The sequence below is a fragment of the Theropithecus gelada genome, chromosome 12 (assembly GCF_003255815.1).
Source record: "Theropithecus gelada isolate Dixy chromosome 12, Tgel_1.0, whole genome shotgun sequence".
Taxonomy (NCBI): Eukaryota; Metazoa; Chordata; class Mammalia; order Primates; family Cercopithecidae; genus Theropithecus; species Theropithecus gelada.
In genome coordinates, this window is record NC_037680.1 from 507,061 (window position 1) to 523,362 (window position 16,302).

Below are 16,302 nucleotides of genomic sequence, written 5' to 3' on the forward strand. Positions count from 1 at the left end.
TTTTTTTTTTTGAGATGGAACCTTGCTGTGTCACTCAGGCTGGAGTGCAGGGGCAGAATCTCAGCTCACTGCAACCTACGCCTCCCGGGTTGAGGCTATTCTCCTGCCTCAGTCTCCTTAGTAGCTGGAACTACAGGCGCGCGCCACCACACCCGACTAATTTTCTTTTGTATTTTTGGTAGAGGTGGTGTTTCACCACGTTGGTCAGGCTGGTCTCGAACTCCTCACCTCGTGATCTGCCAGCCTCGGCCTCCCAAAGTGCTGGGATAACAGGCGTGAGTCACCGTGCCTGGCCAAAAATGTACAAATCTTTTTTTTTTTTTTTTTTTTGAGATGGAGTCTGGCTCTGTCACCCAGGCTGGAGTGCAGTGGCCGGATCTCGGCTCACTGCAAGCTCCGTCTCCCGGGTCCACACCATTCTGCTGCCTCAGTCTCCCAAGTAGCTGGGACTACAGGCGCCCGCCACCTCGCCCGGCTAGTTTTTTGTATTTTTTAGTAGAGACGGGGTTTCACCGTGTCAGCCAGGATGGTCTCGATCTCCTGACCTCGTGATCTGCCCACCTCGGCCTCCCAAAGTGCTGGGATTACAGGCTTGAGCCACCGCGCCCGGCCAAATCTTAAGTATAGTGTTCAGCTTGGTAAAGTTTTACTTAACACACACGTACCCACCATTCAGATCAATGTATAGAACATTTTCAGCACCCCAGGAGTGGGGTTGCCAGGAGGATCTCTCAAGCCTCTTTCCAGGCAGTACTCCTGCACCAGCCCCCAACCCCTGCTAGGCTGGAATGCAGTGGCTTGATTATAGGCCAAACTTCTGGGCTCAAGTAATCCTCCTGCCTCTGCCTCGCAAAACTCTGGGATTACTGGCATGAACCACTTCAACTGGCCAACGTTTCTTTTCCCTCTATTGTCTTAAGAAAATCCCCAACTTTTCATTTTGAATAATTTTAGACTACAAAAAAGTTACAAAGCTAGTATACCCTTCACACAATTTCTCCTAATGTTAACCATTACACGTTTGTCAAAACTAAAAACTATTACCTAAACTTAAACTTTTATATGAAGTTTATATCCTAGCTACATCACCATGTTGCATATGACAGTTTCTCAGTGTTTTTCTTGCTTTTGATTACCTTGATAGTTTGAGGAGTTTTGGTGAGGTGTTTTGAGGAATATCCCACAAATGAGATTTGTCTGATGTTTATCTTTCAGTTAGACTGAGCTCACTTTTTTTTTTTTTAAATCACATCTTGTCAAGGGCAAATGCAGTGACTAGTCACTTTGATTTTCACGTGGAGTGCCTCCGCTGTGAAGTTACAGCCCTTTCCACACTGTGCTCTTGGAAAGGGCGTCCCCAGGCACTGGCCACACTCGGGGTGGGTGCAGACAGATTACCACACCCCTCTGGATGAGGTATTATTAGAATTCCTCTGCAAGGAAGATTATCCCTTCTCCTTCATTTATTTAATCAGGTATTTATATCAGCACGGGCTCTGGGATGTTTTATACTCTAGGTTATAACTTAATGCAGTGTATTTTATATTGCTGCTCAAATTGTACCAGGTGTGGTCCCCGGGAGCTTTCTGGGTAGATCCCTGAGCCCTTGGACGCCCGGTCCTTCCATTTTTTGAGCACTTCGAGCTTCTGGCCTATAAAACGCTCCTGGCTCAACTAGAGCTTTCTGAGCCCGGGTCCTAGAGTCGTTCATTTCTCTAAGGCTTTATTAAAATATTAAATAAAATATTAAAATATTAAATATCTCTCATTTCTCTGAACTTTATTAAAATATTACTTTTTTTTGGCTGGGCGCGGTGGCTCACGCCTGTAATTATTATTATTTTTAAGCAGGGTCTCATACTTTTGCTCAACCTGGAGTGCAGTGACACAATCATGGCTCACTGCACCCTTGACCTCCTGGGCGCTAGTGAAGCTTCCCGCTCAGCCTCTCAGGCAGCTGGGACTACAGATGCAAGCCACCACGCCAGACTCATTTTTTTATTTTTATTTTTTTGTAGAGAAAGTGTCCCACTGTTTTGCCCAGGCTGGTCTTGAACTCCTGGGCTCAAGCGATTCTCAAACAGGCCTTGGCCCTGTTTTTAGAGAGCGGTATTTAGAAACCAAGATTAGGGTGCTAACAATTCTTTTTTTTTTTTTTTTTTTTTTTGATTTTTAGATTTTTAAGGCGGGATCTCACTCGGTAACACTTCCTTTTAGTGGAAGCGCCGACCTCCCGGGAGACCCACACCGACCGCCTCCTCCCGCCCCGTTTCTCGGGAAACCACCCAGACACCCCGCCCCACCCGCCGGGGCCCGCCGCGCATGCGCGCCGCGGCGTGACGTCAGCTCGGCGGCCGGGACGCCGGACGTGCGGCAGTCGAAGGCTGGTACGCGAGCAGCTGTCGCGGCGTCTTGCAGTTGTCCGCTCTGGTTCGCAGGTGAGTGTCTCTGTTTGGTCCAGACGACCCTAGCTCCTTTCCCCTCCGGCCCGCGCCCCTCCAGATTCTCCCTTAGCGCCGCCCAGCCTCGCGCTCCTCCGAGGGGACCCCGCACCGCGCCACCTCCCCAGCGTCCCCACTCCCTAATTACCCCTGAGGCGCCTGGCCACGGGTGCTCCCGCCTCCCTGGACCGCTGCCCTTCCCAGGTCCGCCCTCTCAGCCTGCCCTGGAGCAGCCCGTCCGGGAGCCCTCCCAGTAGGCCCCGCCGTCTCTCGGGCCCCCTCCCGTCGCTTCCCGGGCGTCCCCCTCCGGGCCTTTCCCCGAGCCCCTCCCCTCCGGCCCTGCGGACCCTCTCCCTTTTCCGACTGCCGCCTCCGCCTTGCATCCTTTCTGGCCGCTCAGGAGTGTCCCACACGTCTGACTGTCGGGACCTGCTGCGGCCCCCCCACCTGGGGTCTTCTGGCGTCCGATCTCCACCCCTCCTGCTCCCTCTGCTCCCGGGAACTTGCCTTCTCAGTTCTCCTGCCCAGAGGTCTTCCCACCTTAAGTCCTGGGGGGCATCGAGGCTTTACCCTCGCAGTGCGGTCCGCCCCCGCTTCATTTCACCTGCTCTTGGCCTTTCAGTGTAAGTTATCTTACATATCTCTGTTCGTGTTTGTTTCTCTTACTCAACTAGATAGAAATCTCCGGAGGTCAGTGATTTGCATAGGGATCCCCCCCCCCCGCCCCGCTCCCTCCCCTTGCTTAAATCTCAAAAGTAGACTGGTTCACGTAGAAAAGGCTTCGTAAATGAGCGAATAGTAAATTTCCGATGTGTCAGGGTGAGTGGAGGAAAGGAATGAGGTGCTGTGGTCACTGTAAACATTTAGGGAAACACGGTTATTTCAAAATAATACTGACTCATGGTCTCAGCCTTTAAATTTTTAGTGCTTAGGAAAGCGTGGAACCACCACCGACGGAGGAGGGCTGACAGCTGAGGGGAGGAATATTCCAAGGTCTTCTGTGGCCTTTGATAGAACCAGTACCAATGCAGGAAGTGACTTGTCCGAAGTCACATGAGGAATTAGGATCCGAGCTGGCACTGTTAACTGCGTTTAGTATGGCCCTCAATATTTGTTGAATGAAAACATGTATGCGCAGACACAGCTGTGCGTTTGTGCCCATGCAGTGGGTGTGTCTGCCTAAGGACCTGTGGGTGTGTGGGAATACTGCTGTGACCGGTTCAGTTGTGCTCAAGAGTGTTCACTAGGTTCAGAAAGTTCCTAACCGTGGGCTGGTTGGCTGGATATTGATAGGACTGGAGCTTGTCTGGGCTTCCTTTGCGCCTGGTGTTTACTCTCAGTGGTGGTGATCTCTTTACTCGACTCTTCCCCATTTGTACTGATCTCCCTGAGGACAAGAATCAAACTGTGTTGTAGGGTTTCCCTGATAAACAGCATAGTGTTTGGCACTTTGTAGGTGGTCAGTAAATGCTTATTGAAGAAGGCTACAGAAAAGAACTCAGAACCTGACAGCAGTTCTTTGCTAGCATTATATTTTAAAGGCGTTGGGACATTCTGTAAGTAAATTTCCTGATATGCTCAAGGACTGAGTTGATTAAATGTGTACAGCAGTGGTGTAGAGAGGACAGATACTCTTGTGTTAGTCCTTGGGAAAGTGGAGGTTTCTCTCAGTTCTTTCTGAAAGCTTTGCTTATGCTTTTCAGCTTGCATTAATATTTTTCTTTCTCCTTTTCTCTGCCTGTCTTCTTACTGTTTGTCTAAAGAAATTGAAGATACCTTATTAATAACACTAACTACCAAAAACTGCAAAACACACTGTTAAAAATGCCCCCAAAGTGGGGGCTCATTGACCCCGTTGTTTTTGCTTCCACAGTGGATCATGGAAACAGAAAGTTGGACTTTCTTGCCTCTTTGCTTTCTTGGCCTGTCTGCCCTTTGATGGTGCTGGAATTAGGCTTGTTGTCAAGGAGTGGTTCCCAACTGGAAAGGGCCAGTGTCACATGGGGACTGACCTCTACCTGGTGATGGGCCGCGTAGCCTTCCTTCCCTTCTGTTTCCGAATGTACCTGTGACATCTCTTTGACTGTCCATTGTTGTCCTCGAAGAACAGAGATGAGTTTTCTTCCTTTTTCTTAAGGAAGCCACTTTTATAGCTAAAGAGAGCTAGAGAACTGGGATATCATGAGGAGTTGTAGACAGTTAAACCTGAATTCCAGCTTTTCGAACAAAATAGTAATGTTATTGTAGCAGTTCTCACTTTTTTTTTTGAGACGGAGTTTCACTCTTGTTGCTTAGGCTGGAGTACAATGGCGCAATCTTGGCTCACTGCAACCTCTGCCTCCCGGGTTCAAGGGAGTCCTGCCCCCTCAAGTAGCTGGGATAACAGGCGTACGCCACCATCCCTGGCTAATTTTTTGTATTTTTAGTAGAGATGGGGTTTTACTATGTTGGTCAACCTGGTCTTGAACTCCTGACCTCAGGTGATCCACCTGCCTCGGCCTCCCAAAGTGTTGGAATTATAGTCGTGAGCCACCGTGCCTGGCCAGTTCTGACTTCTGGACAATCTACTACAGGGCTGTTTGGACATATCTCCTTTAATTGTCACAATAACCCCATGAAGTAATTGGTTGTGCCTTGTCATACAGGTAAGAAAACTGAGGCTTAGAGAGGTTTAGAATCTTGATCAAGGTCATACTAGTGAGTAGAAGGCAAAGTAGGCTTCAGGCTTAGAACTGTCAGATTCCAAAGGTGGTATTTTTTGTCCATCTGTTGTCTGTTTCGATTCAATGCTTTCAAGGAGATACAAATTCAAATTTAAAATAATTTAAATAGTTGAATATGGCTTATATTTTAAAGCTTTGTATAGGTTTTTTTTTTTTTTTTTTTTTTTTTTGAGACGGAGTCTCGCTGTGTCTCCCAGGGTGGAGTGCAGTGGCGTGATCTCGGCTCACTGCAAGCTCCGCCTCCCGGGTTCACGCTATTCTCCCGCCTCAGCCTCCCAAGTAGCTGAGACTACAGGCGCCCGCCACCATGCCCGGCTAGTTTTTTGTATTTTTAGTAGAGACGGGGTTTCACCATGTTAGCCAGGATAGTCTCGATCTCCTGACCTTGTGATCCACCCGCCTCGGCCTCCCAAAGTGCTGGGATTACAGGCTTGAGCCACCGCGCCCGGCCTGTATAGGTTTTATTGGCGTAAAAACAATGTTCTTTTGCAGCTAGTTTGCTGGTATTTTATTCTCTAGAGACCAACAGCTAGGGCTTAGTGTTTCTCTGATGAGTTTTAGTTTATGCATTCCGTTTTGCTCCAGTGTATAAATAGTGAAATGTTGAAATACGTAATGGAGTGGTGTGAAATGCAGCACTCTAAGGCCAACAAACAGAAGTCTTCTGAGCCATTTGAGAAGCAGCTTGATGTCGTCGTTTCTTCTGGAACAGGGCTGTCCAGTCTTTCGGCTTTCTTGGGCCACATTGGAAGAAGGCCACACATAAAACACACTAGCACTAATGATAGCTGATGCACTAAAAAATAAAATTGCAAAAAAATCTCATAACGTTTTAAGAAAGTTTACAAATCTGTATTGGGCTGCATTCACAGCTGTCCTGGGCTGGGGCCACGAGTCGGACGAGCTTGTTCTAGAATGTTCTAGGCAAATTTTGGTCGGGGGAAAATAAGTAAGACTAATAATAGTAGTAAATAGTATTAATTGCTGTCAAAGCAGCTACCATTTATCGAGTTCTAGTAACTGAGGCATCATGCCAAATACTTATGTATTATTTCACCTAATTTTCCAAACATCCTGTCAAGTAGGTGGTGGGAATTCTCATTTTATAGATCAGAAAACTAGACTTGGAAAAGTAACTTGCCCAGTTGAGTCAGGATTTGAACATAGGTCTTTTAACTCTAAAGCTTATACACAAACACTAGGTTCCGTGAATTTTCAAAAGCATATGATGGGCTGGCTGCAGTGGCTCACACCTGTAATCCCAGAACTTTGGGAGGCTGAGATGGAAGACCTTGCGCCCAGGAGTTCGAGACCAGCTAGGACAACATAGTGAAACCTCGCCTCTACAAAAACAAAACAAAATGTGACCAAAATCATGCTTTATAATTTTTTTCTAAAGATACTCTCTAAATTTCTCTCCCCAGTTTAAAGACGAAAGCAGGACACTGTTGGAAGCTTCAAGTAGGTAGATGAATTTAGGTTGGTTTTTTGTTTTGGTATAGTTGAAGATAATTCAGGTTATTGCTGACATGTTTACATTTATCAAAATAATACATGTACATAGATCGAAAGACCAAATAAGCCAGGCGCGGTGGCTCACGCCTGTAATCCCAGCACTTTGGGAAGCTGAGGCGGATGGATCGCCTGAGGTCAGTAGTTTGAAACCAGCCTGGCTAACATGGTGAAACCCCGTCTCTACTAAACATACAAAAACATTAGCCGGGGTGGTGGTGGGTGCCTGTAGTCCCAGCTACGCGGGAGGCTGAGGCAGGAGAATGGTGTGAACACGGGAGAAGGAGCTTGCAGTGAGCCAAGATCGCCCCACTGCACTCCAGCCTGGGCGACAGAGTGAGACTCCGTCCCAAAAAAAAAAAAAGTATTTTTGTGGATATGGTAAAATTGCTATTTATTTATTTATTTATTTTTTTGAGACGGAGTTTGGTTCTGTCGCTAGGGCTGGAGTGCAGTGTCCGGATCTCGGCTCACTGCAAGCTCCGCCTCCCGGGTTTACGCCATTCTCCTGCCTCAGCCTCCCAAGTAGCTGGGACTACAGGCGCCCGCCATCTCGCCCGGCTAGTTTTTTGTATTTTTTTAAGTAGAGACGGGGTTTCACCGTGTTAGCCAGGATGGTCTCGATCTCCTGACCTCGTGATCCGCCCGTCTCGGCCTCCCAAAGTGCTGGGATTACAGGCTTGAGCCACCGCGCCTGGCCAATTGCTATTGATTTATATGTAATCTTTTGACTTCTGATCATAGAAGACTTTTGCTGCCTTGTAAAACTCTTCAATTCACCAATGAGTGAAAAACTTGTGGGAAATTTGTCAGTGACTTTTTTCTCCCCTGTAGTATCGGTCCTTCTCCAGTCTGGACTGTTTTTTTTTTCTTTCCCTAGTCCTTCTGCACAGCTGCCTTTCTGGGAATTTCCTCCCCTGCCAGCTGAAGACAGAGTCCTACTCTGTCACCCAGGCTGGAGTGCAGTGACATGATGATTCATGGCTCACTGTGCTTCAACCTCCTGGGCTCGAGCGATCTTCCCACCTCAGTCTCCTGTGTAGGTGGGACTACAGGCGTGCACCACTATGCCCAGCTAACTTCTTATTTTTTTGTTGAGATAGTGTCTCACTGTGTTGCTGGGTTGGTCTCAAACTTCTGGGCTGAAGCGATTCTCCCACCTTGGCCTCCCAAAGTGTTGGGATTACAGACAAGAGCCACCATGCCTGGCCTTGATTAGTAATTTGACTGGGTATGGAATTCTGACTTGGAAATAACTATTTTCCCTTAACATTTTAAAGGTATTGCTCTAGACGTCCTGTACCTTGCCGATTGTTGATTCTTTATATATGCTTTTTTCTTTGGGAAGTTTTTAGGTTCTCTTCTTTGTCCCTGATGTTCCAAAATTTCAGTCATCCTAAATGATGTTCCGAAATTTCAGTCATCCTACTTACGGAGGATCTTTTAAAATTCATCATGCTGTACACTCATTGGAGCTTTTGAATCTAGAAATGTGTTATCTTGTTGCGGGAAATGGCTATATGATATGATTTCTCTGCTCTTTCCTCTGTGGTTCATTTAGCAAATTCTCCTATAAGCAGAATTTTTTTTTGAAATGGAGTCTCGCTGTGATGCCCAGGCTGGAGTGCAGTGGTGCGATCTCAGTTCACTGCAACCTCCGTCTCTTGGGTTGAAGTGATTCTCCTGCCTCAGCCTCCCGAGTAGCTGGGACTACAGGTGTGTGCCACCATGCCCGGCTAATTTTTGTATTTTTAGTAGAGACAGGGTTTCACCATATTGGCCAGGCTTGTCTTGAACTCCTGACCCCAAGTGATCTACCCGCCTCGGCCTCCCAAAGTGCTGTGATTAACAGGTGTGAGCCACTGTGCCCAGCCAGCAGAATATTTTATATTCCAGGCCCATCCTGTACTTTTTTTCCATCTCTTGGTCTTTTTTTTTTCACTCTTCATTTCAGAGAGATTTCTTTCATCTTGATCTTTTCAACTCTTGTATTGAATTTTTAATTTTGGTTATTATTTTTAATTGAGAGCTCTGAATATTTCTTTTTTTTTCTTGTGTTTTTTTTTTTTTTTTTTTGAAATGGAGTCTCCCTCTGTTGCCTGGGCTGGAGTACAGTGGCACGATTGCAGCTCACTGCAACCTCTGCCTCCCTGGTTCTAGCGATTCTTCTGCCTCAGCCTCCTGAGTAGCTAGGACTACAGGAGCCTGCCACCATGCCCGGCTAATTTTTGTGTTTTTAGTATAGACGGGGTTTCACCATGTTGGCCAGACTGGTCTCAAACTCCTGACCTCAAGTCATCCACCCGCCTTGGCCTCCTAAAGTGTTGGCATTACAGGCATGAACCACTGTGGCTGGCTGTAAAGTAATATTTTTGAAGTTTTCTTTTGTACCGAGCATTGTTTGTGATTCTTGTGAGGTTTTTTTCTTTAAAATTTTATTTTCTTTAGTCTCTATCTTTTTCTTTTTTTTTTGAGACGGAGTCTCGCTCTGTCGCCCAGGCTGGAGTGCAGTGGCCAATCTCAGCTCGCTGCAAACTCCGCCTCCGGGGTTTACGCCATTCTCCTGCCTCAGCCTCCCAAGTAGCTGGGACTACAGGCGCCCGCCACCTCGCCCGGCTAGTTTTTTGTATTTTTTTAGTAGAGACGGGGTTTCACCGTGTTAGCCAGGATGGTCTTGATCTCCTGACCTCATGATCCGCCCGTCTCGGCCTCCCAAAGTGCTGGGATTACAGGCTTGAGCCACTGCGCCCGGCCTTTAATCTCTATCTTTTGTGGTCTAGATTTTTCTCCAATGTCTGATTGTGATACTGTGAAATGTTTATTTGGTCTTTGACCTCATTTCCTGCCTTACAACTCCTATTTAATACAATCCTTAAACTCTCCAAAATGATGTCTTTTTGTATGCTAGTGATTGATTGATGGACTGCAGACTCCCTTCAGGATGGGGGCTGGTCATCTGAAACACCCATGCGGCATTCGAGGGCTGGAACTTTCATGTCTGCCCCGCAGCCTTCGAGGAAAGAGAAGGGTTCAAGGTGATGTTGACCACCAGTGGCTGTTGGTGTAATCAGTCATGCTAACGTGATGAAGCCTCCATAAAAACCCAAAAGGATTGGGTTCGGAGAGCTTCCAGAACAGCCGAACACCTGGCCGTTCCTGGAGGGAGGGTGGTGTGCCTGGAGAGGCCGGGACACTAACACCTTGCCCTATGCATCACTTCGTCTGTGTCCTTGTAATACCCTTTGTAATAAACTGGTAAATGTAAGTCATTGTTTACCTGAATTTTGTGAGCTGCTCTAGCAAATTATACACAGGGAGGTTTGGGAATTCTAATAGACCTAAAGAAAGAACTAAAGCAAAAATTACTATAAATAGAGAGTTTATTTAGGCCAGATTTGAGGACAGCATCCTGGGAAGCATAGATTCAAGTTGCCCTGAATATATGCTTCGTGTAGCAACAGTTACAAGTGGGATTTTAAAGGGCAAAAATGGGGAGAGTTTCTAAGTTGAACATAAACTATTGGTTGGCTGTATATTGTTCTTTGTATCACACATTCCAGGAACATGAAGAAAATGGTTGAGGGTCACATTGTGTAACTTGTAGTAACTGTCTTGGTAATTTATCAGCTTGTCTGGAAACTACAGGAAAGGGAAGATAGAAAAAACCCCAAGTTCCTTTACACGGTTAACCCTGAGCATGTTTGGGGCTGTGGTAACTAAAGACCCGTTTTCTACACTTTGCCGGCTGTATGTTCTTCAGATTGCTCTGAGCTACTTTTCTTTTTCACTGACTTGAAGCTAGTTGATCACATGTTCCACAGGCCCTGGCTTGCAGCTGGTGTCTGAAGGGTGGGCAGTCTTGTGGGACTGAGCCCTCACCTGTGGGATCTGATGCTATCTCCAGGTAGATAGTGTGACAGCTGAATTGCAGAACATCTAGTTGGTGTTCGCTGAATAATTTTTTTTTTTTTTTGAGACTGGGTCTCACTCTTGCCCAGGCTGGAATGTAGTGGTGTGATCACGGCTCACTGCAACCTCCGCATCCCAGGCTCAAGTGGTCCTCTTACCTCAGCCCCGGAGTAGCTGGGACTACAGGTGTGCGCCACCATGCCCCGCTAATTTTTGTATGGTTGGAGTTTCACCATGTTGCCCAGGCTGGTCTCAAACTCCTGAGCTCAAGTGGTCCCCCCACCTTCGCCTCCTAAAGTGTTGGGATTATAGACACGCGACACTGGGCATGGGCTTGCTGCATAATTGATTTCTTGCTTGGTATGTGGGGAGAAACCCTGACGCATTTTGTCACTGAAGTCTTCTATGTTGATTGTTGTGATGTGAGAGCAGAGGAAAAATAGTATCTTTTTCCACTCAGACTGATGATGCTTGCTCTGTATTCCTACTTCAGAGAGGTACTGAAAAGCTGATTGGAAGTCTGTGTGTTTGCTTCAAGTCTATCTCTTAGTGAGCTTCCCTGGAGGGTGTTAGGCAAAGATTGGCTTTTTCATTACAGAACACCCAGTTGTCAGTATCAGTGAACCTTTCCTCTTGGGACTGTGCCTTTGCTCAGAGCTAGAGTCTGGGAAGTAAGGAAGAAGATAGAGAATTTGACTTGCGCAGACTATATTCTCCTTCTAAGTGTGGCCTGTCACTTTGAGCTGTGTGTTGTGTGGCCACGCCCAGTCTCCAGAGACATCATCTTCAGGATCAGGGAGGGTCCCTGTCTACATGGGTGGTTGCCAGGTGACCCCTTTGAAGACTTTCCATTAATTCTCGTGATTTCTCCCCCACCTTTAGAATTATCTTACCTCCAGTTTCTGAATCTATTTTTATGTGGCAGGAGTTGGCTTGCTGTGTTTTGGCTTCTGTTAGCACATGACAGAGTAGAAGTGGCCATATTTTATGTTAGTTGCCACTTGTCTGTTTGTCTTAGAACCTTCAAAATGTTGTGTCTCATCTGCTTTTGTCTGCTGCTGTTCTCTTTGTGGATTTATGGCTTGTTTTCTCCTTAACTCTCATTTTAGTTGCATTTCAGGAGGGAGTGGAGCTAGCCATCTGTGCTTCTTACAAATTCATCATTAACACTGGAAATAGAGCAATCACCTGCATGTCGAGCTTCACATTACTGGTGTTTCTTTTTTCTTTTTTTTTTTTGAGACGGAGTTTTGCTCTTTCGCCCAAGCTGTAGTGAAGTGGTGCGATCTCGGCTCACTGCAACCTCCTCCTCCTGGATTCAAGCGATTCTCCTGCCTCAGCTTCCCAAGTAGCTGGGATTACAGGCACCCGCCACAACACCCAGCTAATTTTTGTATTTTTAGTAGAGACAGGGTTTCACCACGCTGGCCAAGCTGGTCTCGAACCCCTGACCTGGGGTGATCTGCCCACCTCAGCCTCCCAAATGCTGGGATTACAGGTGTGAGCCACCGCCCAGCTTGGTGTTCCTTTTGTCTTGGATCCATGTTTTAGTGCCACTCTTGTGTCTTCTCCCTTTTAAAATAACTCCCCTGTGAACTGTAGTGTTGAGTGACAAGAAATATTAATTCTCTAGAAATACATAGGGAGAGAGAAGAACAGAAAGCTGGATGTTTAAAGTCTGCCTTTTTTGTTTTTCCCTTTGAGGCTTGGGTCCTAGGTAACCTCCAGGCAGGGCAGGCCAGCCAGATCAGGACCAGGAATTGGTCTAGGCTGATAGGGAGGTGGAAGGGAGGGGATGCCTGTGCAGTAGTGATACGTAAGTCTCTGGGAGGCTGAAGGGCATGTTAGTTAAGTGACAGTGTCCAAGTGATGATACTGTCTGATCCAGGTGAAGGTACCACAGGTACCTTAGGAGGTGTCCAGTGTCGCAGAACTTTTATTATATATCCCCTTGTTTTCTTCTGACTTCTGGAGATTGGTGTGTAAGTGCTTGCTCAGCTGTGTAAGTCACTAAAACCGGTGTATTCCCAAAACCAACGTATTCCTTACTGTGTGAATCCATGGTTGGTTTCCCCAGGGCCATTTCTCTCCAGCAGCTTGAGTTTAGGCTGGCTCAAAGCCTGCACCTGCAGTCTCCCCTGCTATCCAGGTTTCAGTACACATGAGCTCTCAACTCAGAAGTCTAGTCTTTTTGTCTTAAAAGGGAAATCCCAACATTTAGATAGTAAATGCAACAAATGACTCCTATATTAACATAGTAACCATTTGCATTATCCAATGAGAGGCTATTACACAATTATCAAAGTGTTTCAAGTGTTTCAACCTTTTTTTTTTTTTTTTTTAAATCAAACCCGCTGTCCTCAACTGTGTGAAATTGAACTCATATTGGAAGGTGTATTAGTCTGTTCTTAAGCTGCTAATGAAGACATACTAATGAAGACATGCTAATGAAGACTGGGTAATTTATAAAGGAAAGAGGTTTAATTGACTCACAGTTCCACATGGCTGGGGAGGCCTCACTCTCATTGTGGAAGACAAATGAGGAGCAAAGTTATGTCTTACATGGCAGTGGGCGAGAGAGCTTGTGCAAGGGAACTCCCATTTATTAAACCATCTGATCTTGTGAGACTTACTACCATGAGACCAGTATGGGGGAAAAACTGCCCCCAAGATTCAGTTACCGTCCCTTGGCCCCGCCCTTGACACATAGGGATTTTTGCAATTCAAGGGGAGATTTGGGTGGAGACACAGCCAAACCATATGATTCTGCCCAGGTCCCTGCCAAATCTCATGTCCTCACATTTCAAAACCAATCATGCCTTCCCAATAGTTCCCCAAAGTCTTAACTCATTTTAGCATTAACTCAGAAGTCCACAGTCCAAAGTCTCATCTGAGATAAAGCAGGTCTCTTCCGCCTATGAGCCTGTAAAATCAAAAGCAAGTTAGTTACTCCCTAGATACTGTGGGGGTACAGCCATTGGGTAAATACACCTGTTCCAAATGGGAGAAATTGGCCAGAACGAAGGGACTGCAGGCCCCATGCAAGTCCGAAATCCAATGGGGCAGTCAAACCTTTTTTTTTTTTTTTTTTTTTTGAGACAGAGTTTCACTCTTGTTGCCCAGGCTAGAGTGCAATGACCTGGTCTTGGCTCACTGCAACCTCCACCTCCCGGGTTCAAGCGATTCTTCTGCCTCAGACTTCTGAGTAGCTGGGATTACAGGTGCCCACCACTATGCCCAGCTAATTTTTATATTTTTAGTAGAGACAAGGTTTCACCATGTGAGTCAGGCTGGTCTCAAACTCCTGACCTGAGGCAATCTGCCTGCCTCGGCCTCCCAAAGTGCAGAGATTACAGGTGTGAGCCACTGAGCCTAGCCAGGGCAGTCAAATCTTGAAGCTCCAGAATGATCTCCCTTGACTCCATGTCTCACATCCAGGTCATGCTGATGTAAGAGGTGGGCTCCCATGACCTTGGGCAGCTCCACCCATGTAGCTTTGCAGGGTACAGACCCCCTTTTGGCAGCTTTCACTGGCTGGCATTGAGTGTCTGCAGCTTTCCAGGTGCAGAGTGCAAGTTGTCGGTGGATGTACCATTCTGGGGTCTGGAGGACAGTGGCCCTCTTCTCACAGCTCCAGTAAATAGTGCCCCAGTGGAGACTCTGTGTGGGGGCTCCAACCCCATATTTCCCTTCCACACTGCCCTAGTAGAGGTTCTCCATGAGGGCCCTACTCCTGCAGCAAACTTCTGCCTGGACCTCCAGGCATTTCCATACAACTTCTGAAATCTAGATGGGGGTTCCCAAATCTCAATTCTTGACTTCTGTGCACCTGCAGGATCAACACCACATGAAAGCTGCCAAGGCTTGGGGCTTGCACCCTCTGAAACCACAGCCTGAGCTGTACCTTGGCCCCTTTTAGCCACTGCAGTAGCAGCTGGGACAAGGCACCAAGTACCGAGGCTGCACACAGCAGGGGGGCCCTGGGCCTAACCTGCAAAACCATTTTTTCCTTTTAGTCCTCCGGACCTGTGATGGCAGTGGCTGCTGCAAAGGTTTCTGACATGCCCTGGAGACTTTTTTTTTTTTTTTTTTGAGACGGAGTCTCGCTCTGTCCCCCAGGCTGGAGTGCAGTGGCGCAGTCTTGGCTTACTGCAAGCTCCACTTCCCGAGTTCATGCCATTCTCCTGCCTCAGCCTCCTGAGTAGCTGGGACTACAGGTGCCCACCACTTTTTTGTATTTTTAGTAGAGACGGGGTTTTACCGTGTTAGCCAGGATGGTCTCGATCTCCTGACCTCGTGATCCGCCCGCCTGGGCCTCTGAAAGTGTTGGGATTATAGGCGTGACCTACCAGTGAGCCACTGTCCAGCCCTGCCCTGGAGACATTTTGCCTGTTGTCTTGGTGGTTAACATTGGGCCTCTTTTTTTTTTTTTTTTTTTTTTTTTGAGACAGAGTCTCGCTCTGTCGCCCAGGCTGGAGTGCAGTGGCCAGATCTCAGCTCACTGCAAGCTCCTCCTCCCGGGTTCACGCCATTCTCCTGCCTCAGCCTCCCGAGTAGCTGGGACTACAGGTGCCCGCCACCTCGCCCGGCTAGTTTTTGTATTTTTTTAGTAGAGAAGAGGTTTCACCGTGTTAGCCAGGATGGTCTCGATCTCCTGACCTCGTGATCCACCCGTCTCGGCCTCCCAAAGTGCTGGGATTACAGGCTTGAGCCACCGCGCCCGGCCTGGGCTTCTTATTACTTATGCAAATTTCTGCAGCAGGCTTGAATTTCTCCCCAGAAAATGGATTTTTCTTTTCTGTTGCATCATCGGTCGGCAAATTTTCCAAACTTTTATGCTCTGCTTCCTCTTGAATGCTTTGCTGCTTAGAAATTTCTTTTGCTAGATACCCTAAATCATCTCTCTCAAGTTCAAACTTCCACAGGCCTCTAGGACAGAGACAAAATACCACCAGTCTCTTTACATAGCAATGGTGATCTTTACTCCAGTTCCCATCTAGTTCCTCATCTCCATCTGAGCCCACTGCAGCCTGGACCTTATTGTCCATATCACTGTCAGCATTTTGGTCAGGGCCACTCAGCAAGTCTTTAGGAAGTTCCAAACTTTCCCACATCTTCCTGTCTTCTTCTCAGCCCTCCAAACTGTTCCAACCTCTGCCTTTTACCCAGTTTCAAAGTTGCTTCCACATTTTTAGTTATCTTTACAGTAGCATTCTGCTGTACTGGTACCAATTTACTGTATTAGTCTGTTCTCATGCTGCTAATAAAGATATACCCAAGACTGGGTGATTTATAAAAGAAGGAGGTGGCTGGGCGCAGTGACTCATGCCTGTAATCCCAGCACTTTGGGAGGCCAAGGTGAGCAGATCACGAGGTCAGGAGATTGAGACCATCCTGGCTAACATGGTGAAACCCCGTCTCCACTAAAAAAATACAAAAAAATTAGTGGGGCGTGGTGGTGGGCACCTGTAGTCCGTGCTACTCGGGAGACTGAGACAGGAGAATGGTGTGAACCCGGGAGGTGGAGGTTGCAGTGAGCCGAGATTGCGCCACTGCACTCTGGCCTGGGCGACAGAGCGAGACTCCATCTCAAAAAAAAAAAAAACAGGAAGGAAGTTTAGTTGACTCACAGTTCACATGGCTGGGGGAGCCTCACAATCATGGTGGAAGGCAAATGAGGAACAAAGTCATGTCTTACATAGTGGCAGGCAAGAGAA

At 47.1% G+C, this 16,302-nt stretch overlaps 1 protein-coding gene across 1 annotated transcript in view; it reads left to right on the forward strand.

Annotated features, from left to right (window-relative positions):
* The first annotated feature begins 2,324 nt into the window (after nucleotides 1–2,324).
* PLEKHB2 (pleckstrin homology domain containing B2) overlaps nucleotides 2,325–16,302 on the forward strand; it is a 43,121-nt gene continuing 29,143 nt past the window's right edge. Inside the window, exon 1 of the mRNA XM_025405117.1 lies at nucleotides 2,325–2,438. The gene's annotated coding sequence lies outside the window, so the exon portion shown is untranslated. The remainder of the gene's footprint in view (nucleotides 2,439–16,302) is intronic.